The 27,139-nt window shown below is 42.6% G+C and overlaps 1 long non-coding RNA gene across 1 annotated transcript; it reads left to right on the top strand.

Moving 5' to 3' along the window:
- Positions 1–27,139, top strand: LOC114814151. The gene is made up of 6 exons (XR_003761890.1): positions 1–78; positions 8,615–8,720; positions 9,779–9,978; positions 13,132–13,233; positions 15,209–15,280; positions 27,109–27,139. It is a non-coding gene; the product is annotated as an uncharacterized LOC114814151 (long non-coding RNA).

The following is a 27,139-nucleotide window of genomic DNA, read 5'->3' as shown; positions in this document are numbered from 1 at the left end:
GAAACAGACTGATACCGTTCCTAGGAGGTTCAGAATGATCCCATCGTAACATCACTTCACATTGCATCTTGTCATGAGGTAACCCAATCGATATTTTTTTCGGTTCAAAGTCTTCAAAATTTGGATACTGGAGATGGGCAGTAAAACACGAATCAGTGGAGAGCATATAAACATCACGGTATTTGGGTTTAAATAACCATAACCGTTGGCTCATTTTTGTTCTATAATTACAGTGTATGCACTCTACTCCTTTGAAGTTACATCTATAGCATATACAGAGAGAAAATATAATAACATTTGGCCTTCTATCCCATCTTATAAATTGGAAAAAGAGGGTGAAGCACCTAATCATGAGATTTACGCTCAAGATGGGTTTGTGGAGTAAGTGAATATCAAATGGGAAAGGCATTTGGGAGGGAAGCTACATTTTAATCTTAACAATAGCAAGATGTTCTATAGGAGAAAACGAAAGGGAAGAAAAATAAAACAAAAAAATCAGCCTGACAGTAGAAAAGTGAAATCCATTTTAGAAGTCAGAACATTTAAGGGTTTGCCTCTTCTAGAGCAGCACAGCTGTACACTCTCAAGCTGTTTGGAAAAGATCTCGCCTATCTGTGTCTCAGTAGATTCACAGATGCACTCAATTCTTCCATGGTGTATGTTTTCACTGCATTTTTCTGAAGGAACACCATTGGGATTTGAGAGAGGATTGGGTGCGTGGATTCAGCATGGGTGAATTGGGTGCATGGTGATCTCTTGGGAAGAGCATGGGCCTGGGTGTCAGAGGATATATTCAGAACATCTAGATTCTGCCGGTAAGATATTAATTGAGTTTAACAATTTAGGCATCTAAGCATCAGCATTTTCATTCCATGGTAGAGATGAGAATCCTACTTGACATGGCTGAGAGCCAGCAGATCCAAGAGAAAGCACTATCCTTAGGAGCCATGGAATAGAAGCAGCACAGTCCTCCTTGGCTCATTTTACAGATGAGGTAAATGAGGCACAGAGTTTAGTGACTTGCTTGCTGTTTGACTTGGGTGAGTCACTTAACTTCTCTGTGCCTCAGTTTTCTTCAACTGTAAAATGGGGATGCAATACTTCTTCTCCCTCCTACTCAGACTGTGAGCCCTCAGTGGGGCAAGGGTTGTGTCCAATCTAATTAATTTGAATCAACCCCAGCATTTGGAATAGCGCTTGACGCACAGTAATCATTTACAGTCTTTCTAGACTGTAATCTTGTTAGGGCAGGGAATGTGATTATTTTTAACATGCACTATTCGCCCAAGTGCTTAGTCCAGTGCTCTGCACACAATAAGTGATCAATAAATATGATTGACTGAATGACGATTCCGTAAAATTAATAATAATTTTAAAAATACTTTCCAAAATAAACTCATTGTTAATCCTCAAATGCAGAGGTGGTGATGGGAACAACAGAAGAGAAAGAGGAAGAGACCATTCCTCGAAAGCAGTGTGGTCTGCTGGACAGAGCATGGGCCTGGGAGTCAGAAGGACCTGGGTTCTAATCCCAGCTCTGTCATTTGTCTGCTGTGTGACCTTGGGCAAGTCCCTTAACATCTCTGTGCCTCAAGCACCTCATCTGTAAATTGGGACTTTAGACAGTGAACTCCATGTGGGGGAGGGACTGTGTCCAACCTAATTATCCTGTATCTCCAGGATAATAGTATCCTGGCATATAGTAAGCACTTAACAAAAACCATTAAAAAAAAAGAGTAAAAAGAACAGTGGTTGAGGAAATCACAGTTCCTTGTGGCCAGGGGTCATGTCTACCAAATTTGTTGTATTGTACTTTCCCATATGTCAAATACAGTGCTCTGCACCCAGTAGGCACTTAATAAATACCACCGATGGGTTGATTGAAATCACCACCCTCTTCAGAAGAATCACAGCCAGTCTCTCCAGGTGTTAGCATATGGCTGGGACTTAAAACATTATATTCATAATGTTTATTATATTTTTCCTGCAGCACTATTTGATGTTTTGTCTTCTAGATTTGGGCCATTGGTCCGTTTTGCTGCTGTTAACATTTAACCTGAAAAAGGGTCCCATAGCAGTAGTAGTATTTATTAAGCGCTTTCTGGGGCAGAGCACCGTACTAAGTGTGAGAGGGAATACACAGGTGGGAATTAGGTGAGGTCCCTGTCCCTCGGACGGCTCACAATTTAAGAGCCCCATCAAATACTGGTCCAATTGTGTTTTTTTGCATCCCATCGGCATACAGAAGTGCAAATGGAGGGAGTATCGCCAAAGCAATCTGTGAATGCCTTATGCGTAGCCTCTTTAAACTGTAACTTATTTTAAGGAACTAAGTTCCTACCTAGCTAGATGCGACTAACCGTATCAAAGAGAGTTAGGACAGAGAGAATGCCATTTTACCTTTGAAATGGGGCCTCATCATGTTTTGCCTTGTGAAACTGGTTATCAGACTCTGTTGAGATTGAGACTGAGATTACTATGCTTCAAGCACTGTACTGAGTGCTGGGGTAGATACAAGGTAAGCAGATTAGACCCAGTCCCTGTCCCACATGGGGAGCAAAGCCTGGGTGGGATCACTCTGCCTGATTTATTTGCTCCTGATCAAGGCCCAAGTGCCGCCTGTAACAACAGCAGGATCTCATCACCTTCCCAGAGCTACGGTTCAGGCCCGGCATGCCCCACTCTGACTGCCCCCTTCCCCATATCTTTCCCATGACAAACACTCAGACAAAAATTAGGTAAAAATGAATAATAATGGTGGTATTTGTTAAGTACTTACTATGTGCAAAGCACTGTTCTAAGCGCTGGGGGGATACAAGGTGATCAGGTTGTCCCACATAGGGCTCCCAGTTTTAATCTCCATTTTCAAGATGAGGGAACTGAGGCCCAGAGAAGTGTCCTCCATCTGCCTTCGAAGGAAATTGACCACGCTCCTTCCCCATCCCTACAATGAAAGCCAGAGAGCTTTAAATAAAATCAATAACATCACAACCTAAATCGACTTGAGCAATATCAAAACGAGCCGCTATTCCCGGAGCCACCGCAAGTCATAAAACCTAGGTTTTCTCATCAGAGAAACCACAAAGCTATGCCTTCCGTAAGGAGAAACATCAGTCATTCTTCAAGCAAGAAGTTATCACCCGGCCGTAGACGGTTTTGACTGCTTGAAAATTTCTCCTGCACGTAAGATGTCACACCACCTGGAAATAGAAAATTGTAACTGAGTGAAACATTTTTGCCTGGAGACTAATTTTACTGTTGTCTCAAAGACTTGAATAAGAGCACAGAGGACAGAGCGCTTCATCTGAGCAGGGACCGTAATAAAATTGATTTCAGACTCGACAGGGGTTTGAACGAGCTGGGAAAGATTCTGGTAATTTCATCCAGGTGCCCAGAGGAAATTAATATGCAGATATTGAAAGCGTAACACGAGTTCTAATATTTAGTAGGGCACAGACTGCCAGAGTGGCAGAGAGAGAGGGTAAAAGAGATTCTAATTAGGAATTGAGAAAGCTGGGGAAGGAACAACTCTTTGGTTTTCCATTGTGCCTCCCACCATGAAGTGTCAAATCACTTTGGCACCAGCTCAAGATGATTTGTCTAATCATTAGTGGAGAAATGTAGCCAGAGAATTGTTTTCAAGGTTTCTCTGTGATACTTTCTCAGCCCTTTCCCTTTGCCTTAACTGCTTCACAAGGTTATTGGGAGGAGAACTGAAGAAAGAAAATACATCTGCTTTGAGCAATTTGTTAGATAAATTCAAAGTCTGTTATTCATCATCAGGGGTATTTATTGAGCGCTTACTGTGTGCAGAAGACTGTACCAACTACTTGGCAAAGCACAATATAACAGAGTTGGCAGACATGTTCCGTGTATCATTACTAACTTTATAATAGAAATCTGCACTCGAACACTCAGACAAAAATTAGGTAAAAATGAACAATAATGGTGGTATTTGTTAAGTGCTTACTATGTGCAAAGCACTGTTCTAAGCGCTCCCACGTAGAGCTCACAGTTTTAATCTCCATTTTAAAGATGAGGGAACTGAGGCCCAGAGAAATGAAGTGACTTGCCCGAAGTCACACAGCTGACTAGAGGCGGAGCCGGGATTCGAACCCATGACCTCCGACTCCCAAACCCGGGCTCTTTCCACTGAGCCGCGCTGCTTCTCTGAATTGGGTAATCATTGAGTTTAAAATCCACTGGTTATCCTCATTCCTCTAAATTGAGGGATGCTAGTGCACCAAAATACTTACCGTGGGCAGAATCATCTGGGTTTTTTTAATGATTCCGCCAGGGTTTCCTAACACTTCAAGGAGATTTTGGGAGATGAGCACTAATGGCTGGTGGCATCAGGAAGTGAATCTCTTTATCTCTTTGTAAAAGGCCCTCAGCCTATTTCCCCATAAAGCTTCTAAAACTTTCCACAAAGATTACAAAGACCCAATAGATGATAAGAAGGGCCTTATTATCTAGGAATTTTACAAGGGCTTTCGGGGAATGAGTCACTGAGTGGAGTACCCTATTCAAATGGCTGGAAGACGCTCTCAACAGAGAAGCCTAATTTTAATGACATCCGCTAATTAAAATGCTGAGGTTTTTTTTTTTGTTTCTGAATCAGTTGGATATGAAGAACCTACTTCTGAAAAGTGAAAGATTTCAAACTCCAAAATCTTTAAGGTTCACAGAAAAAGAAAAGACAGAAATATGCCTGGCTCTCCGAGGCAGCCAGAAAGTGAAACAATACTATGGAAAAAAAAAAAAAAGACAGAATTCACTAATGAGGTTGTTAAGAGGGGCTTTGGGGTTGTAGGGAGGTGACCTTCTTTTCTCAAAGATCAGTGCAGATGGCTAACTGGAGGCGGGTTTGTCTGACAAGTGAGAATCAGGAAAGCAGAAGAGAAAATATGATAAACACACTGCCTCAAGTGTTTACTTTGATTTTCAGTGTTTGGTTTTGCAGCTGGTGTGTGCGTGTGTGTGTGTGTGTGTGTGTCTGAGTTTATTCTGCTTCCCCTTGGTTTCTGTCCCAGCATGAGATGAGAGAGTGGGAATGTGTACCGGGGCAGAAGTTTGAAAAGATGTTGCTGGGAGAAATGAGCCACAGATTCCCGAGATAAAATGGCTCAAACAAAGTAAGTTGGGAGCGTGGAGGAAGTAAAAGGTAAGAAAATGAAAGAGAGAAAGCGAGCGAGAGAGAAATGGGAGAGGGGTAGGAGAGAGAAGGAAAGGCAGGGTTGGATGGAGGAGTTGGATGGCCCCAGCAGAGGAGACGGAGCAAACACAAGATAAATCCATCATCCTCTCCCTTTGCCTTTTGGATTCACTTTCCTCTCCTCCTCCCTTTCTCTTCCCACAACTGTGCTTCTGCTGGCAGCTCAACAATTGCTCCCTGAAATTTCTTGTTTGTCTTTACTGCAGCCTAGTCATTACCATTCCAGCCCTGCACTGTGTCCTCCTATAAACAGTAAATTCAGTTTCTTCATAACACCCACCCTTCTTCCGAAAAACTGAACGTGGTGTGCTCTATTCTCCCAAGCTCCTTGTGGTCAGGGAACATATCTACCAAATCTGCTTTACTGTGTTTTCCCAAGCTGTAAGTCCAGTGCTCTGCCCTCAAGAAATACTATCGATTGACTGAATGATCTGAACTGCACCAATTTAAGGTAGACGTGAGGCAGTTGACAAGGTTGTGATTCAGTGAGTGATAACTAGGACATGGAAACAATTTGTTTAAATTTGGGAGCATCCCACCAAAATTCCCTGACCTCCTTATCCTAGTTAATGTGATGTTTATTAAGGGTTTTCTGTAGGGAAACACTTAACTGTGCAGTGGGTTAGGTGCAAGAAATCTGTTAAGTCTCAGTCCTGCAGGAAGTTCACAGTGTGAAGGGGAGGAGAAATGTATATTATCCCCATTTTTCAGATGAAGTAACTGTGGCACAGAGAAGTTAAGTGACTGGCCCAAGGTCACTCAGAAAGCAAATGGATGAGCTGGGATCAATAATAACGTTGGTATTTGTTAAGCGCTTACTATGTGCCGAGCACTGTTTTAAGCGCTGGCTAGATACAGGGTCATCAGATCGTCCCACGTGAGGCTCACAGTCTTCAACCCCATTTTCCAGATGAGGGAACTGAGGCACCGAGAAGTGAAGTGACTTGCCCAGAGTCACCCAGCTGACAGGTGGCGGAGCCGGGACTAGAACCCATGACCTCTGACTCCTAAGCCCGGGCTCTATCCACTGAGCCACGCTGCTTCTCAATTAGAACCCAGGTCCTCTGGATCCCAGGCCTATGCTCTTTCTATCAGGCTAAGCTGTTTCTGAGGAAGTGGCCATGAAGTAGGGGAGGTTGTGCAGTTGGAGTACCGTGAATAAGTCCAGGATGGAGGCCTCAGAATTGGCCGCATTTAAAATTTGCTGCCTCGTACCATGGTCTTTTCGGCTTAATGAAAAATTCACCACACATACACTGCTTACCTCAGGGAAATGTAACATTTAACATCTTGGTAGAAGCAGCTACATTTTAAAGGGCTGAAGCATGAAAATGTGAGCAAAAGTTCGGGAACTTTAAAAAACTTTAAAAATAAGCTTTGAATTCAAGATGGGCTCTATGCCTATCCCTTCTCCAGGGCAGGATAAACTGCAAAATCAATGTGCTAGTCTCTTCATTTTAAAGAGGAGGAAAAAAAAAGTGTATTTAAATTAGACTGCTCTCTGGTGTTCTGTAAATTTGGGCCTCTCAATCCACATTCTGGGAACTAGGAGATTGTGGCCTGGTTCCCTGACAGGTTGGCAGAGTTTGCTCCGTGAAATATTAATCTTGCACAGAGATGATCCCATAAAGCAGTGCTTTATAAAACCCACTGAACGTGGTCCGTCTTTACATTCTTCAGCCGGGAATGTGGAAAACACCCTAGACTGTAAGGTCGTTGTGGGCAAGGAATGTGTCTGTTGTGCTGTACTCTCCCACCGTGCTTAGTACGGTGCTCTGCACATAGTAAGTGCTCAATAAATACAATTGATCGACTGAAGGAGCCGGAGCTCCTAGAGAGCTGATGATGCTGCCGCTGCTGCCGGAATAAAGGGGTGAAAGACTATCAGCGTGTGTAATGATAATGTTGGTATTTGTTAAGCGCGTACTAGGTGCAGAGCACTGTTCTAAGCGCTGGGGGAGATACAGGGTCATCAGGGTGTCCCACGTGAGGCTCACAGTCGTAATCTCCATTTGACAGATGAGGGAACGGAGGCACAGAGAAGTTAAGTTACTTGCCCACAGTCACACAGCTGACAGGTGGCCGAGCCGGGATTCGAATCCATGACCTCTAACTCCTAAGCCCGGGCTCTTTCCACTGAGCCGCGCTGCTTAGTGGAAAGAGCATGGGCCTGGGAGTAAGAGAACCTGGGTTCTAATTCTGGCTCCGCCGCATGTCTGCTCTGTGACCTTGGGCAAGTCACTTCACTTCTCAGTGCCTCAGTTACCTCATCTGTCAAGTGGGGATTAAGACAGTGAGCCCCATGTGGGACAAGGACTGTATCCAACCCCATTAGCTTGTGTCAGTCCCAGCCTGGCACATAGTAAGTGCTTCAATTCACTCATTCAGTCATATTTATTGAGCGCTCACTGTGTGCAACCCCCTGTTCTAAACACTTGTGAGAGTACAATATAACATCAGCCACATTCCCTGCCCACAAAGAGCTCACATTCCAGAGGGGGAAACAGACATTAATATAAATATACAAATAAACAAATACCACCCTAACTCTGTGGTCCTAACTTCCGGTTGTCAGCCCCAAATGAGAGTGAGCCATTCTTCTGGCCGCAGAGCTGTCATGTAAATTTAGCCAAGTTCAAAAGCCTTCGTCCATGTGTCCTTTTTCAATGTCACTGCAAAATAACAGTCTCCGGCAGTCCATGTGCTTTCCCTCTAAAGGCTGGGGAAGACCATTTGTGGGGCCAGATGGAGCCAATTCACTACATTTTGTTCAGTTCTGCCTGTCAGAAGACTGCACCCCAGCTTGCACTCTTCATTCCTCCCAAGCTAACACCAAATTCCATCTTATCTGTGGTTTTGCTGTATCTGACCCAGTATCCAAGCCTGTTTCCCTTCATAGAACTTCCTCCTCAGTCCACCAAACCACATGCTTCTCCAACTTTAAATACCTCCTATAAGTAACCATCTACAAGAGCTATTCCTTAAGTAATCTTCCACCACTGTAGTCCTGCCAACTGCTTCGCGTCACTTATAGCCACCTATTATTGGTCAGTGAGTCCATGGTATTTACTGGACACTTACTCTGTGCAGAATACTGTACTACATGCATGAGAGAGTACGTAAAATGGACTTGGGAGACATGTTCCCCTCCCTCAAGGAATTTATAATCTAATGGGGAGATACATTCATTCATTCAATTGTATTTATTGAGCACTTACTGTGTGCTGGGAGAGTACAACAACATACGCTTATTTAATTCATTTACTTATGCATTTTAAAATGTATCCGTTCTTGTTTTCAACGATTAACATTTGGCAATTCTAATTTTAATTTAACTATGACATTTTAGTAAGCATTTGCTGTGTTCTACGCACACTTGATCTTGACCGTATTTTACAGATGAGGAAATAGAGGTCCAGAACAGTCAAGCAATTCGCCTAAATTCATCCAACTGCCCAGTGACAGACCTGGAACTTCAAAATCAACTTCAGAGCATTTCTGTGAGGTATGTAGGGATCAGACATGTAGAACATCAGAGGAAATGGAGATATGGAAATGTTTAATAGCTTTCTTTTTGCCCTTCATTGAGCGAACAGTAAAAGAAAGACGGGAACTGGAATCTACCTTTCCTAACAAAATTCTGAGTGACGGAAAATTTTGCACACAACTGATTATTATTTTCCCCAAGGAACTACATTAATACTACAAAGGTCAATCAGCTAATTAATCGGTGGTTTATATTGAAGAGTGCAAAGGACTTTTCTAAGTGTTGGAGAAGTATAGCGGAGGCATGCCCCATATTTCTTGCCTCCAAGGAGCTTAAAATCTATTGAGGGAGACAAACATGGATATAACAGGCAGTAGAAACACTGCAGGATGGAATAACCATCATCCCAAGAGCTTACAGTCCAGTAGGGAAGAGGGATATCAAGCATTTAATCATATTTGAGTGTTTACTCCATGAAGAGCACTGTATAAGCTCTTGGGAGAGTACAATATAACAATATAACAGTGTTGGGAAACATATTCCCTGTCCACAAGGAGATTGCAATCTACAGGATACTTATATAAATTACAGATAAGATAAAGTAATAGAGAATGGAAGATACAAGATGTAAGTGCTAAGGGGTTGTGAGTACTTCTGTCAATCAATTTACACTTTAACAGACTTGGTGGACACGTTTCCTGCCCGCGGTGAGCTTACAGTCTAGTTTATGTGACATATAGGACAGAATTGGAAGTTAGGGGATATAAAGAGAGATGAATATAAATTAATAGGGGAGGGCTTCCTGGAGGTGGGATTTCAGGAGGACTCTGAAGATAAGGAGAGCTGTGATTTGGAAAATATGAAGTGGGAGGGAGTTACAGACATAGGAGAGGGCCTGAGAAAAAGATCATTGGCAGGACAGATGAAAACAAGGGGCAGGGAATAGGTTAGCTTGAGAGGAACCAGGTGTTAGAGATAGTATGTGGTGGGAGAAGAACGTGCATATCTTGGAGAATGAGAAGAGATTTGAGTACCTTAATGCTGATATCAGAAGTTTCTGCTTGACCCTGGAACAGGCATCCAGTGGAAAAGTATTTGAGGAGTGGGAAAATAATCGGAGGAGCAGATGAAATATGAACTGGAGAAGGGGATTCTGAAAGCAGATTACGTCAATGACTGATGCAGTACCGAAGCTGAACTATGACAAGTGCCTGGACCAGTGGTGGCCATTTGGATGAAGAGGAAGGGACAGGTCCCGGAAATTTGGGGGAAGAAGGTCAGAAGCATGCAGATGAATCCCCTTGGTTCTTTTATGGTTTTTGTTAAGGGCTTACTATGTACCAAGCACTGTACTAAGCTCTGGGATAGATTTTTTTTTAAAAGGTAATCAGGTTGAACACAGTCCATGTCCCATAGGGGGCTCACAGTCTTAATCCAGATTTTACAGTAATATTAACAGAGGCACAGAGAAGTTAAGTGATTTGCCCCAGATCACACAGCAGAGATGTGGCCACATTGCTTCTTGTTAGAAGAGCACTTCTTTGTCTGGGCCTCCTCATTGGTTTGAGGAGGTTGACATATTATCGATTAATAGATGATCTTGGGTAGGGGGAAGGGGTTGAGAGCCTTGTTCCCCCCCTTTTTATGCCACTCCAAGCCAGACTTTAAGGATATCCTGTAGCCACCTGGGACTGCCTCAGGGTGAGGGGTCCTATGAAAATTGTGGGGAAGTGGGGAGCCTGAAACAAGTTTGTGAGTCAGGTGATGGGTTGATCCCAGAGTTTTTGGAACAAGGGTGTAGGCAGGATTATGGAGAAGTAGCCTTCAAACCATTGATCTTGTCAACATAGTGCAGTCTTTGCCAAGGTGGAGTTGGCTCTTGGGATTAAAGTTGTCCGGTGCAGATTCATTCCAAAAATTGAATTACCTCCAAATTATATTCGCTAAACACATCTGTCCTTTGCAAATGTGACCTTTAAATCACACGTGTCTTTCAACAGAGGAAATGTGAGGCTATTGATGGCCCTGGGATTCAGGAGTCCGGAGGAGTTTCCGGTGCTGGCTCCTCTAGAATTCAGTGTAATTCCCGGAAACCACTGTGGCTCTTCTCCATCTGCGAAGTGAAATTAAGGCCACATTCACTAGTAGGCCAGATCCAAGTGGTGATTGGGAACTGCTTAAGGGCAGGAACCATTTCTTCTGTTTCCTTAACAACTCCCCAGAGCACCTGACTGGGTCACTACACAGAGAGCTGCTTAATAAACACAGATGACCGGCTGAATTAGCGACTCCTTAAACGAGGTATTTGGGGAGGTCCTTTAAATCTTAAGTAAATTACCACTCCAGTGGTCTAAATGAATTTCCTAAATGTCCAGTTTAAGAACAGGGATATAGCAAAACAACAGTAATATAAATGTTCAGAGCTAAAATTAATCAAAAGAATTGAGTGGAAGAGGAAAAGGATTGTGTCTTCGAACTCTACAACAGTAAGCACTTAGTATGGCTGAATATTTAATTTTAATACTTTTCCCTTCTCGGAATAACTTGTTTCTAGGAGCTTATTTTTATTTAGATTTGATGGTGCAGATGGTGAAGGAAAACTGTGATCCCCTCCAGTACTGTGAAAATGAGGGGGTGGGGGGGCTGGAATGTAGGATAAGTGATCCAGTCTTATCTAGTGAATAGGGGCAAAAGAGAAGCCAGTGGAAGAAAAATGATAATGGGTAGAGATCAGAAATGAGTGGAAAAACTCCCTGCGGGGAAAACAATTAAATGACCACTGTGATTTCATTTGAGATCTTTTAAGAAAACCTACTGATTGGAAAACAGGAAGTCTGGCTTTTGCTAGAAGTAGGCTGGTAGAAACATAAATGAAAGATTCACAATCTGGAGGATGAAATCATAGCAAGCACAGATAGCATTTTTTATTGCAATAATAACAGTACTAATTATAATTGTGGGTTTATGTACTTATTATATGCCAAACACTGTACTAAGCCCTGAGATAGTTATAAGATAATCAGATCAAAAGCTGTCCCTGTCCCACAAGGGGCTCACAGTCTAAGGGGGAGGGAGAATAGGTATTTAATCTTCATTTTACAGATGTGGAAACTGAGCCGCAGAGAGTTAGGTAACTTGCCCAAGGTCACACAGCAGTAGGCAAGTGGCAGAGCAGGGATTAGACTTCAGGTTAAGATTAATTGAATCAATCTGACAGAATCCATATCAGTTTTGGTTTCCTTGTCAATACCTCACTCACATTCACCATTACAGATATGAGGTTCCTCCGGACACTTGATAAATGCACTAATAAAGTCCCATTTCTTGTTATTCCTCCAGGAAAAGCTAAGATTCCTTGGAGATCTTGAGAGAGGAATTGCATGAGACAGCGTGCTCATTCCTGGCAACTGATGGAACAGATCGCATAGAATATGTTGCTTATCTTTATCTTTGCAGACTGCAAGTGTTAGTCAGGGTCATTATACCGGGAATTAATGTGGCTATTTTAACCTCTAGGTGCAGTGGACTCCTAAATGTCTGTGGAAAACCTGTCAGTGAACAAGTTTACAGAGAAATCTCCAGAGTGTGAAAATTCTTTAAAAACAATGTCAATGTCATCCGATCAGCATGGAAGGAGAGAGATGGGGCCAGTCTAGCTGCCTCAGTCTCATGGGGGAAAGAGCTCTGTTCATAGGTCTAAAAGAAACCAAGGGGCATTGTTCTTGAGAGCAAAGAACTGTCTCTCTTTTGAGAACTTTGTTCCTGACTTTGCTTTTTTCTAAGTCAGTAGCAAAGCTGGAAGCTTCTTCGTCCTAATTACCCCCCTTCACTCCGCTTATTGTGAAAATGGGCTCTCTTTGCTGTTTGTGAAATGATGTGTGTAATTAATAGAATTCTTTTTCCTTTACTCTTTTATTTTTGAAGGTGAGAATTCGGATTGAGATAAACACTATCACCTGGAGTTCTATTAGTTTGTCCCAATTCCTTCTGATTTACAAAATTATGTCGATAAGTACTATCATAAAGTAAATTACCATGAAACATCATGGGACATATAACAAAAAAGTAGTATCGTTATTAGTGCCACTCTGTAGTTATTTAAACCCCCTTTCTCATGAAGATCCAAAGAGATTAAGAATTATTGTACATCTCTGTAAGGTCATAAACTCTGTACTCTAAACCTCCTGTAGTATTTTAGCCCACATCTAATTACATATTATTCTGTTCTGACAGTCTACATCCTATCGAGGCAATTTTGTAATTCTCTCTCCCATAGTTTGTAAACCCCTCAAGAGCAGGGATTACATCCCTGTACCTCTGTGTACTCTCCCAAGTGCTTAATTCAATGCTATATATTCAATAGTTGTGGAGTGACTACTTACTGTTGATAGATTAATTTAGGGCCGTTATCGCTATTTTTCTCTTAAAGGAACTAAGGCCCCAAGTGCTTATCTGAGTCACCAAGGACACCCAGCAGAAACAATGAAGAACTATTTTAGAACCTGGAACTCCTCATTCAGGTTTCAAAGAGGTAGGGACTGATCCACTAAGTCTGAGTATCCAGTTAAAGGGTAGATGAAGTGCCTTTTTAAAAAATCAATTTCCAAACCTTTGCACCCAGTCAAACCCTCCATTTTATTCCAATAAAGGACAAAACAACAATGGTAGAAATGAAAGATGTCATGAAGGGGCTTCTCTTGGGATGGGTCTGTACGTTTAGATCTGTATGTTTGATTACTTGATATTCACTGCCCCCCACCACCCCTTCACCCCCAAATGCTTAGTACAGTGCTTTGTACACAGTAAGCACTCAATAAATATCCCTGATTGATTGATCGATGGCTCATTCTGGCCACAAACTGCTGGAGCTGAAGCTTCTTAACAGGGATATTCATCACTATACCCACTAGTATGAGAAGCAGCGTGACTCAGTGGAAAGAGCACGGGCTTGGGAGTCAGAGGTCGGGGGTTCTAATCCCCGCTCTGCCACTGTCAGCTGTGTGACTTTGGGTAAGTCACTTAACTTCTCTGTGCCTCAGTTACCTCATCCGTAAAATGGGGATTAAGGCTGTGAGCCCCACGTGAGACACCTTTTAGCTACCCCAGGGCTTAGAACAGTGCTTGGCACATTGTAAGCGCTTAACAAATACCGCTGTTATTATTATTAGTGGTAGTACTGACAAAGACAGCACTTTGGATAATGCAGAGCAGATATGGTTTGTGAAATACTCAAACATTTCCCTCCATTGAGTATTCAGTGATAGGAAGATCCTAGGGGACTTTCTGAACTGGTTTCTCAACCGACTAAGAGTGTTTTCACTTTATCCCTTTTCAATAGTCTTAATTCGGTGAGAGTGTAGGTGGTAAAGCAAACCAATTCCCAATTGCTCTCCCCTGCTTCACTTGGCCTTTTTGTCTCTATAGAGTAGAAGCCTATCCCAGAAAAGTCAAGTGTAAATAGCATTAAAGGTTTTTCCAGCTCAGATGTCTTATTGGACACTCTAAGTTTATTCAGAGGACAAAGTTAATAGGAAATGAATGATATATGAGAAAATAGTGATATTTAAAGCTCTGGAGTTCGAGTGAAGCAGGTGTGAAATAAGAACTTCTGGCATGGAGAGGATGAATTGGATGAGAAGGGATTTAAGGTTGCCGTGCTGTTAAAATGAGCCTGCCCAGAGTCTTGAGATCAGAGCATTAGAGTTCATTAAGGTAAATGTAATTTTTTTAATGTTTTGTGATACAATTTGGGACTAGTCGCCTTTAAAATGCAAGTTGCATGAGGAATTAAAAAATCATTTTTCCAAATTCAGCTTTTGCAGCCTCCCTCCTGCCATCCTCTCAAAGTCCTGAATGGTACAAAATTCACTACAGCTTTGGAGAAAAACATTGGCCATAATTATGGGCATGTGGAAATGAGCATGTTTGTAATTAAGTCAATTCTTTTATTCCTCTTTTTCTCCCAATTAAAACCATAAGAGAATATTAATTTAAAGCAATTAAATGATCTCTGGGGGATTCATCCTGCATGAAATTCACTTTATGTCCCCAAGAAATATGCAGTATCACAGTTATAAGGCAAATGGTTAGTGGATATGACTAGGGAATTCTGGAGATCTCCAAATCAGTTGGTGAGAATGACTCAAGTATGGATTCTCTACATCTCAGGGGTATTTAAAACCCAGGGAGCAAGATCTTTCACTTAATTATAATTTCAACTGGCTGAGTTCCTAAATTATGTCTTGGAAAGATAGAAGTTTCTCGGGTGATGTCACCATATCAAGAGACTACTGTCTTGTCTTGGGAAAGGTTCCTCTTGGGCTTGATTGATTGATTAATCGATCGACTTATGGAAAAATAAGGTTTGGCTTGGTCCATAGGTTTCAGCTCCTGAGAAATCTGATATGCTCAGCCTCTCTTTCTCCACTGATCCTGAATTGATTTTGTGCCTTGGGTCAAATAGCCATCACCGTTTTTACAGAAACAGGTTTTCGTTCCCTTTGCAGGATAATGGAACAGTGACTGTGCCTGATTTGATTATATTCTGTCTTAGCACTCAACATGGAGCTTGGCACCCGGTAAGCACTTAACAAGCACCCTTATTTATTACTGTTACCATTTCTTGTGTTAATAATTCACCAAAGCGGTGCAGAATGCCCCTGAGATGCTCTGTGCTGAAAGTTAGGAAGAGCAGAGGAAAACAGTGTCTAAGTACTCATCAGTCAATCAATCAATCACTAGTATTTATTGAGAATCTCTACAGGTGCTGAGCTAAACATTAAGAGGAGTCAATAAAAGTCAGAAGAAACAATCCCTGGACTCAAGGAGCTAAGAAACTAATAATGATGATGATGTTGGTGTTTGCTAAGCGCTTACTATGTGCCAAGCACTGTTGTCCCGCGTAGGGCTCACAGTCTTCATCCCCATTTTACAGATGAGGTAACGGAGGCACAGAGAAGTGACTTGCCCACAGTCACACAGCTGACAAAGGGCAGAGCCGGAGGATTAGAACCCGTGACCTCTGACTCCCAACCCCGGGGTCTTGAACCACGCTGCTTATGGCCATATAAAAATTTATTTTTATAAACGGCCTTCAAGCAATGCAGTTCTTAATAAATTACTGAGCTGGCAATTTCCACTCTTCAAGGGTGTGTTCCTTCAGGCTGCATGGGGCAAAATGCTGATGTGCTGGAACTTTGTGGCGCTCTTTGTGCCTGCCTCATCCCTACCCCATGTAACCCTGTTGGGTTGCATCCCCATGCCTTTTGACAGATGAGGATGTGAACGTCTAACCTTGATTATGATACGTTGTGTAGGCTTTTCCGGTGAGATTTAAAGAATTATGTGCTATTGAGCCACAAACAAGTCACTTCACTCCTCGGTGCCTCAGTTACCTCATCTGTAAAATGGGGATTAAGACTGTGAGCCCAACGTGGGACAACCTGATTCCCCTGTGTCTACCCCAGCGCTTAGAACGGTGCTCGGCACATAGTAAGCGCTTAACAAATACCAACATTATTATTATTATCCAAACTTCAGTACAATTTCATGTTGTTTTCCATCAGTTTTCTTTCCCTCTGTCTCCTCTCACTCACACCAAAGCTCTTCAATCCTTTCCCTGTAAACCCACAAAACTGAGCAGATGGAATAATCAATCAGTCAAATTTATTTTGTGTTTCCTATGTGCACTGTACTGCTCGAGAGAGTAAAATACAACAAGCGGCTTTCCATGCTATGGAGTAGGAATTGTTGGGTAGGGATTGTCTCTGTCTGTTGCCGAATTGTACTTTCCAAATGCTTAGTACAGTGCCCTGCACACAGTAAGCACTCTATAAATACTATTGAATGAATGAATGGATTTGTGGATAAAGCATGAACCTGAGACTCAGAGGACCTGGGTTCTAGTCTCTCCATCACTCTTTCTGTCGTATATATCATATACGATAATTGATAGACATTATCCACAAGGAGCTTGTAGTCTAGAGGGGGAGACAGATATTAAAATAGATTATGCATACGTGCTTATGCATATGTATATAAGCACAAGGTCCTGAAAGAGTGTACAAATCAAGTACAAGGGTGACGCAGAAGAGAGAGGGAGGTCTCTTGGAGGATATGTGACTTTAATAAGACTTTAAGGTGGGGAGAGTCGTGGTCTCTTGGATCTGAAGTGGGAGGGAGTTTCAGGTCAGGAGTAGAACACGAGCAAAGGTTTGGAGATGAGACAGATGAGATGGAGGTTTACTGAGTAGGTTGGTGTTAGAAGAGTGAAGTAAGCGTGCTCGATTGTAGTAGGAAATTAGCGAGGCAAGATAGGAGCTGGGCAAGGTGACTGAATGCTTTAAAGTCAATGGTAAGAAGTTTATGTTTGAGGCGGAGGTAGAGGGCAAACAAGGGAGGTTCTTGAGGAGTGGGGAAATGTGGGTAGAATTTTCTTTTGAAAAATGATCCGGTTAGCAGAGTGAAGTATGAATTGGAGTGGGTAGGGATAGGAAGCTGGGAGGTCAGCGAGGAAGCTGATGCAGGAGTCAAGGCAGGATAGGATAAGTGCTTGGATCAGCAGAGTAGCAGTTTGGATGGAAAGTAAAGGACAGATTTTAGCAGCATTGTGAAAGTTGAAAAGAAAGGATTTGCTGACAGACTAAATATGTGGGTTGAATGAGAGAGAGGAGTTGAAGATGATAACAAGGTTACAGGCTTGTGAGACAAGGAAGCAGTGTTGATTTAGAACAGCGCCCAGTGCTTAGAACATGTTCAGTGCTTAGAACAGTGCTTGGCACATAATAAGCGCTTAACAAAAACCATCATTATTATTATAAATCACAGGCCTGGGAGCCAGAGGATCTGGGTTCTAGTCTGTTCTCCCACTTGACTTCAGTGTGACCTTGGGCAAGTCGCTTATCTTTTCTGTGCCTCCGTTTCCTCAGCTGTGAAATGGGCCTGCAATACCTGCTCTCCCTCCTACTTAGACTGTGAATCCCATGTGGTGCAGGGACTGTATCTTGCCTTATTTACTTGTACCTACCCCAGGGCTTAGAATAGTGCTCGACACAAAATACCATATCTTAAAAAGGAAGGATGGTTGTGCCGTCTTCGGTGATGGGAAAGTCTGGGGGAGTATAGTGTTTGGAAAGGAAAAACGAGGAGTTCTGTTTTAGACATGTTACGTTTGAAGTGTCAGCAGGACATCCAAGTAGAGAGAGATGTCCTGAATGCAGGAGGAAATACAAGACTGCAGAGAAAGAGAAAGATCGGGACTGGAGATGTCGATTTGGGAATCAACCATATAGGGGTGGAAGTTGAAGCCATGGGAGCAAACGAATTGTTCAAGAGAGTGGGTGTAGATGAAGATTAGAAGGGGGCCCAGAACTGATCCTTGAGGGACTCCCACAGTTACGGGGAGGGAGGCAGAGGAGAAGCCCACAAAAGAGACTGAGGATGAGTGAGCAAAGAGATCGGAAGAGAATCAAGAGAGGATAGTGCCAGTGAAGCCAAGGTTGGATAATGTTTCCGGTAGAAGGGGGTGATCCACAGTGTCGGATGCAGCTGAGTGGTCACCGAGATTAGGATGGAGTAAAGGCCACCGGATCGTATCAAGCAGAAAGTGCAGGAAGAGGAAATGGGCCTCATATTTCCCTGCTCCCCCAATCCAGCTCCTCAGTTCCACGAATACTAACAAAACAGCAATTCTGCTTGGTTTTTGTTCACTCCAAAAGCCTTTCTGAGGTTAGTAGAAACATAAATTGTTGTTAATGGCAAAGAACCAAAACTAAACAGGACAGATCAGCAGACATGCCATAACAAACCTGGAAATGATTCCAAATGTCTTACAGGCAACAGAATGGATTTGAAGTCATCTCTTTGCTAAACACCATCATTCAGAGAGCACAATATGCTACCAGTTCTGCTTTTCATTTCTCAAATGGTGTTGATGAAATTATCCTGTTCTAAGAGTTTACCGGCCAAGGGAATTGAAAGGGCAAAAATATTAGCAAGGGTTTTATATTGGATCGGTTATTATATCAATAAGATCGAATGACTAAGTATATAATAGTATAATTGCATCTATTAAGTGCTTATTATGTGCTAAGCACTGGGAAAGAAATACATGGATCAGAGAGATACAGCCCCTGGGTCTCAAGTATTTGCAATCAAGGCAGATATAGGTGAAGACTTCTTTTTTCAGGGTATATTACGTGTATGTTGTTCCTTGGTGAGTTGTTCTGGGTTATGCTTTGTCCAAGTACCATTAATAATAAAAATAATAATAGTTGTGGTATTTATTAAGCACTTGCTATGGGCCAACAATTTCGCTAAGAACTGGGGTAGATACAGATAATGAATTTATTAATATCGAGAGTCTGCTCTGTGCAGAACACTGTACTAAACCCTTGGGTACACAATCTCTGTCCTCAAAGAGTTTTAGTCGAGCAGGGAAGTCAGACAAAATAATTTAGAGAAAAAAGAAGGTGAAGAATAAAAGGATTGGGAGGATAAGGATAAGAAAGGGACAAACCGTATCTCTCTTTGACTGTTGATATTAAGCCTCCTATTGCTGTAAGTCTTACCGTTAATATATTGGACTCTGCAGACTCACTACGGGCAGAAAATGTGCCTGTTACATTGTACTCACCTAAGCTTTTTATACAGTGCTCTGCTCACAGTAAGCACTCCATAAATATGATGACTGACCGACTGACAGTGAGCAGGCAGCTAATCGAATGAAAACCTCCCCCTTCACTGAGCTGTCCCGCCCTGCTGCCGAAAATGTCCCTGCCTGTATACCCTCCACTGGAGTTGTCCTTCACTAGGATCAACTGGAAGAGGAAATGGGGATTTTCTTTGATCTTCTCAAAAGCGGAAAAGAACTTCTACCCACTACCAGACTGCAGAAAAAGAACTTAACAGCTTCTGGGAGTGCCAATTAGAGTCAATTATAACCTGATTGAACTACCCTGAATACTGCTTTTCTAAAGAAGGCTTTGCCTCTCTGCCCATGTCTAGGGAAACACAGCTTTTTGGAGACACACAAAAAGACTGTGATCCCAGTGGTCGTAATAATAGAAGTCACTGTAGCTAAAAATATACTTTAAGACCAAATGCAGAGAAGTGAAGGATAGAATAGGTATTTGAGAAGAAGCACATTCTGAGCCTTTTTTTATTCTAGGACGGAGGTAGTCGGTAAATGTAAAGGAAGCCACCTTGGTTCAGGGTATGTAATGATCTCATCTTTCTGATAGAGGCAGAGGGAGGAGAGCTTTCCATCGTGATAACATGTTCGTTCCAGCATCTCAATTGCGGAGGAGGAGACTTAGTATAAAGGCCACAGGAATCATCGGTACATCAATTCTGTCAATCATTCACATAAACTGCTCCTAGAAAACCGTTCTCTGATTTTGGGTTTTTTCTGTGATCACAGAAAATCAGATCGGGCAAATTTGATCGGGCATCAAGATGAAAATGTTTGTGTGGGTCCTCTGGGCAGTTTTACACCTCTACCAAAGTTTGATCAAAGAACCGTGCAGATTTTGTGGAAGTGGACCGGAGATCTTTCGTTTGGAGTGAACTGCGTAGAGATAAAATTCTTGATAGCCTGAAATTAGCAGTCTGTGCTGCAGGCCTACACGAAGTAGTGGTACTAGGAATAGGACGCAGCATGGTGTAGTGGATAGAACGCAGCCTGAGAGTCAGAAGGTCATGGGTTCTAATCTAATCTAGTCCCTTGTCTGCCGTGTGACCTTGGGCAAATCACTTGACAAATCGTGCCTCAGTTACCTCATCTGTAAAATGGGGATTGAGACTGTGAACTCCATGTGGGACGGGAACCGTGTCCAACCCAATTTGTTTTTATCCATTCCGGCTTTTAGTAGAGAGCTTCTTAGTAGAGAGCCTCGCCTCTTCTAACCCTCCACCCTCCCCAGCACCACCATTAACTCTTGCACTTCTTTGCTACTCAAACCTTAACCCTAACCTCCATCCCCAGAGCACTTAGGTACATCTCCTTTTCTGTTTGCCCTAAATTTTAATGTATTTTCTTGTCTGTCTTTCCCACTAGAATGTAAGCTTCTTGAGGTCAGGGATCTACCAGTGCTAATGCACTGTACTCTCCCAAGTTCTTAGTACAGTGCTCTGCACCCAGTAGGTGCTTAAGGAATACAATAGATTGATCGAATGAGTGATCGGTTGAGCGATTGGTCATAAATCCTGCAACACTAAGATCAGAGAGCACTTTTAACACATTCCCAATTTTGTGGAGAAGAATTTGGGGAGGGAGAGAGTGGAATGTTGAAGGGCGTATTGTCTTGGTGTAAACTCTTTCTGGGCAGCGAATGTGTCTACCAACTATTGTTTTGTCTTTTCCCAAGCACTTACTATAGTGCGCTGCACAGAATAAGTACTCAGTAAATACCATTGATTCACTGATTGATTGGTACCACAATTTATCTTGGGCTGAGCTTGGGGAACCTAGTTCTGAAATGGTTCTAACCTTGTCAGTCCTGGACCACATGACTCTGTAATTAAAATGAAAAAGGAAATGTTAAAACATCTCCCCTTTGTGAAAAACAAACCACACCAACAATTTCTGAGATTGGACACATCTTGAGGGAGGCAGGAACAGCCATCTTGCTAAAAGATCTGGAGGAATCTTGAGGAAGCTGAGATCTCATAGCTCTATAGAGCAGTCTCCAGTATTTAAATTATAGATAATCATTTGAAAACCTAAAGCATTTTAGGCCCTGGCTAGGGTTGTTGGGTGTTTGTTTGTTTTTTGCGGGGAATGGGGGGTCGATTGGGAGTTTATTTTTTCAGTTGGGCTGTAATAAGAGTTGTGATGTAATTAAAGGATTAAGGAGGCTGAAAGCAGTTTCACATTGATTGTTAGTGCAGGAAACCAACATTTTCCTGCAGGAATTCATTTTCTCCTGCTTGTCGAGTAAATTTAATCCTGATTAAGGTGACAGATTGACTGCCTCAGAGAGTGGATAGAGCTCCCGAGTCACCCTAGTATCAAATAGCAGCCACTAAAGCTTTTACGCTTTGGCCTCATCCCAAACTAGTTCCCCATCTCCATCGGGCCAAAGAGACTTTTCCCCAGGTATCTCCGAAGTTGTGGCAGGGTCTTTTTTCCAATGGAGCTGGGGGATGATGGGGATCTTTCTCCCAAGCAAAGACATTCCCCATAAACTATTGTTGTCGCAAAAAGGGTAGGTACTGAGTAATTGTGTAACTTCATTTTTTTTCCATTATCACAAAGGCATCAGTATGGATTCATTTTTACAGTGGAGATTGTAGGGTATTGAAAAGAACTCCAGTAAGACAGTCGCCTTTAAAAGCTGAGTATTCTCAAGGTTGGAAATGGAGAGATGTATACAGCAAGTGGTTTGCTGGATTTGAGGGGGGAGAGAGTTCCATGTAGAGAGAAAGCCATGCCCAGTGGGTCAGTTTTGAGCATGAAGTCCAGCTAGGAGATCAGCTGGATTGCCACTCTCCCAAACCACATGCGTGGGTTTGTCAGAAGTAAGAACTTGGTGGAATTAATAAATGAACACTGTCCCAAATGTTCCCGTAGTTTTGCTTCCTGTTACAGTCGGATACAGCAAAGTATTTAGTGTATTTATTATCATAGCAAGTGCAGAAATGTAAATATTTGTACATTTTCCAATAAATACAACCTCTTTTTCTGTTCCAAACAAATTCACTCACCCCCTGCACATATCCTGAAAATCTCAAGGGATTAACTAAAGTGGAATGAACCAGTAAAGAACATTTCAAAATTAATTTCAAACAGAGATGTCCGATGGGGAAAGCAGGTGTATAAAATGAGCTTATCAGTTGTATTTTGCAACTGGATTTTCAAACCCAAAAAAGCCAAAATAAAAAGCTTTCCAAAGTAATTTTATTCAGAAAATTTGAGATATCGGAGTGTCTGAAGCTGACGTATAATGATCTGTCAACCAAAATTTCTATAAACATAAGATATTTATGATTTCATTCCAGTGGAGACTAAGCACTCATTCTACATTCAATATTCTTATCCTTGTTCTAAAATAGAACCAAATTGAGTAAATTCACTTAAAGCTACAATGCTGGCCCATTAACTTTACATTTGTAGTGAAATAATAAAAACAAATGCCCATTGCTTCTGGAAATTCAAGATCTATGGGCATTTATAATCTATGTTATGCCTGCTCACTACAAAGAATTAGCTTTTCCACAGTAAACAAACGGCTTTGTAATCCAGCCTAATGTTTGTGGCATATGCTGCAATATTAGTTTTACAAATGAAATTCATTATTATTATATCTGGATCACTTGTTAGATTGCTGCCTTTTACTCTTCTTGGATTTTCCAGTGTGCCTCGTTTGGGAGCATCACGTGTATTATTGGTCCTCACGGGAGCACTGATTGGTTTATTCAGCGGCAACATCTCCAGCTGTTTCTAGGTTGGGGATTTGACTGTCTCACTCTGATTTTGTCATTGACCAGAGGGATTCAAGGAGATATGTTACTCTTGAACCCTGTGCATATACCTCCTTTTGACAGAAGGAAAAGGTCATTTTGTTATGGGTTATGTAAATTAACAAGCCGCTAACTCTCTGTAAGTCCCTTCATCGTCGGTCGTATTTATCAAGCGCTTACTATGTGCAGAGCACTGTACTAAATGCTTGGGTTGGTGCAACGGATTAGCAGAGACATTCCCCGTCCATAGTGAGCCGACAGTCTCATTTAATAAATGCCACTGGTTGAACGATTAAGTGATTGAAGCTCCAGTCCACATATTAGAGAAGCAGCGTGGCTCGGTGGAAAGAGCACGGGCTTTGGAGTCAGAGGTCGTGGGTTCGAATCCCGGCTCGGCCACTTGTCGGCTCTGTGACTTTGGGCAAGTCACTTCACTTCTCGGTGCCTCAGTTACCTCATCTGTAAAATGGGGATGAAGACGGTGAGCCCCACGTGGGACAACCTGATTCCCGTGTGTCTGCCCCAGCGCTTAGAACAGTGCTCGGCACATAGTAAGCGCTTAACAGATACCAACATTGTTATTATATTCTACTTCCTTCAGAGCCTGGAATTTTAGGATTTTCCTGACTTCTCCTACACCCCTTTTACTACCACGTGGAACACAGAAGAAAAACTTCCCTACTGGTGTACACTGGCTCTGTTTAGGGAATCTTCCCGTTGAAGGGTGATGTAACCAACCCAGAGCTTTTATTCAGCTGTATGAGTTGAGCTGAAGTGACCGAGGGACAAACTACGGTCCTTTTCACACGACCCCTCGCTTATAGTACTTCCCTGGACTGGTGCGATTGCTATCTGGAGTAGCTGGGGCGCTTTTCAATTCTGCCTTCTGAACTCCTTGAAGTCTCTGTGCTCGAAAAGCCAGCCCACTCTCATCAGTGCTCCACACTAGGCTGGGCCTGGGAATAGAGCCATCTGCGGGGCAGATCTCAGCTTGGCCAAATTGCCTCAGAGTCAAGTTTCATGTGATGGGGAAAGCGCCCGCTCGGTTCTAAAGGAAGCCGATAATGCCACATGTGCAGAAGGGAAAATGGGCTGCTGCTCTGTTCTGTTGGGGACGCCAAAACAAGGATGTGCCAAGTTGTGGCTCCTGCCTCTTCCACTTTGCCGTGTATGGAGGCTCCCCAGCAGTGGACCGTGGACAAACAGGGTCTTTTCTTTCCCTTGTTTATCAGCTTCTCCCCTGCCATTTTTCACCTCGACTGAACAGCACTGCTTTCCCCCTCCCCTTCTGGTGCTGCCCTGCACACACAGCTTTTTGAACTGCGTAACCCTCACGCCACAGGATGTGGAACAGGACAAACTGACCTCCTCCCAAATGTGTTGGTGCAACAGTTCCAAAACACTCTTGGTACAAACTGACCTACTCACGGCCTTATTTTGCTGGGTGTTAATAGCTGATATTTATCTCAAACGCCGGAAAAATCATTCAAACGAGATCTCTGAACTGAAATACAAGCATTTTAGCTTACTGCTCGGAGCTTTTACCGAATCTTTAAAGGGGTATAGTTTAAGGCCACCTGGAGTAGTCCCTGTAAAACTGATGTCACTTACTGGAAGAGTAATGATAATATAATAATAATAATAATGGTGCTTATTAAGCACTTACGGTGGACCAAGCACTATACTAAGCACTGGGATATAGGTACAAGAGAATCAGGTCAGACACAGCTCCTGTCCCAAATTGGGGCACCCACTCTAAGACCACTGGAAGACCCTGCAAATGCAGAGGGAGAAAAGTCAATTTGATCACGCTTCCATTCCCATCCCAACCTAAATCTGTTAGACAACATAGTTCCCTAAGAGGGCAGGGTTGTATTTACCAATTCTTTTGTGCTCTATTGAGAAGCAGTGTGCCCTAAAGGAAATAGCACTGGCCTGGAAGCCGAGGATCCGGGTTCTAATCCTGGCTCCTCCACGTGTCTGCTGTGGGACCTAGGCAAGTCACTTATCCGTGACTCATTTTCCGCATCTGTGAGATGCAGATTAAATACCCGTTCTCCATCCTACTTAGATTGCGAGCTCCATGTGCGACAGGAACTGCGTCTGACCTAATTGTCTTCTATCTATCCCAGTGTTTAGTTCAGTACTTGGCATCCATAAGTGCTTAACAAACACCACAATTATTATTACATGAGGCTCACGGTCCAAATAGGAGGGAGAACAGGTATTGAATCCCTATTTGACAGTGGAGGAAACTGAGGCACCGAGAAGTTAAATGACCTGCCCAGGTCAGACTCCAGACAAGTGGTGGAGCTGGGATTAGAACCCAGGTCTGTGCTCTTTCTGCTAGGCAACACTACTTCCTGAACCCTCTCAGCTCTTGATATTCTCCCACCTTCAGTCCCACAAAAAGTCTGCTCGACTGTATATATTTTCAATACCCTATTTATTTTGTTAATGAAATGTACATCGCCTTGATTCTATTTAGTTGCCACTGTTTTTACGAGATGTTCTTCCCCCTGACTCTGTTTATTGCCATCGTTCTCGTCCGCCCGTCTCCCCCGATCAGACCGTAAGCCCGTCAAACGGCAGGGACCGTCTCTATCTGTTGCCGACTTGTTCATTCCAAGCGCTTAGTACAGTGCTCTGCACATAATAAGCACTCGATAAGTACTATTGAATGAATGAATGAATGAATGAATGAATGAATGAATGAATGAATAGCCTTACAGTCGGCTATTTTCTCTAGCTGTAATTTATTTGAATGTCTGACTCGTCTAGGCTGTAAACTCCTTGTGGACAGGGATTGTATATTCTCTATTGTGTCCTCCCTGGCGCTCAGTTCAATGCTCAATAAATAGCACTGATTGGTTGATTGATTATAAGCTAATTTTCCTCATGAGTACGTCCTAGTCCAAGGAAACCATTGCTGTTCAAAACAGTGAAGAATTCCAAAAATGGGCTAATTTCTACAAAAAAAAGTATTGTGGATTTATGAAAACTTGCTAAGAGCTCATTGCTGCAGTTATACGGCTGGATTTGAAAACCTGAAAATGGGACCATGAAACATTTCTCATGTAGATGCCATATTTGGGCTTGTCCCATGCCTGAAAGATGTATGTGTGATATTCTCATTACGGTTAATGGAACTAATCACTTGAAGGCCCCACATTTCAATGGCAGAAAACACTCCATTGCTTTGATATCTTAATGTGTGAATTTTGTTCTCTAGGGGTAGCCTGTCCCTTTCGAAAGTGCTCAATCACCATTAGTGCTAATGGAACTAAATTGTCAAACAAGCTTGGATGCTTACGCTATGGAAAGTGGGGAAGATACTGAAAATGACTCCATTGGTGGGAGCAGGCAGTCATGTTCCTGAACTGGAATGTGCAACTGAGAAATTGAGCTGGAGAATCTTGAAAGCCCCATCTCACATGACACCTCTCTCTGTTCTTCATTTAAATGCTTAGTATAGTGCTTTGCACCCAGTAAGCACTCAGTAAGTACGATTAAACACTTCTATTTTGTGACCACCATTTTTCCCAACCTCATTCCATAAGGTAGGGAGAAGCAGGTTGGCATTACTTCATGTAGCCAATCTCTAGCCCAGAAAATACTCACATTTTGCGAGAGAATTACTGCTCCCCATCAGTGGGTACTGCCACTCTATCAGTCAGTAATATCTATTGAGCACTTACTGTGTACAGAGCAGTATACTAAGCACAGCCTGGCAGTGTCTGTGTCTATTTCAGACCATATAGACCATAACTGTGCAGAACTCTGCATAGAGTGGGTGTTTAATAATTACAATTAATAATTATCATATTTATTAAGTGCTTGCTATGTCCTAGGCACTATACTAAGCACTGGAGTGGATTCAAGCAAATCGGGTTGGACACAGTCGCTGTCCCATGTGGGGCTCACAGTCTCAATCCCCAATTTACAGATGAAGTAACGGAGGCACAGAGAAGTCAAGG

Source organism: Ornithorhynchus anatinus, chromosome 9 (genome assembly GCF_004115215.2).
Source record: "Ornithorhynchus anatinus isolate Pmale09 chromosome 9, mOrnAna1.pri.v4, whole genome shotgun sequence".
In the NCBI taxonomy this organism is placed as follows: Eukaryota; Metazoa; Chordata; class Mammalia; order Monotremata; family Ornithorhynchidae; genus Ornithorhynchus; species Ornithorhynchus anatinus.
Note: the sequence above shows the minus strand (reverse complement) of the source record. Positions and strands in the feature narration are given on the sequence as shown.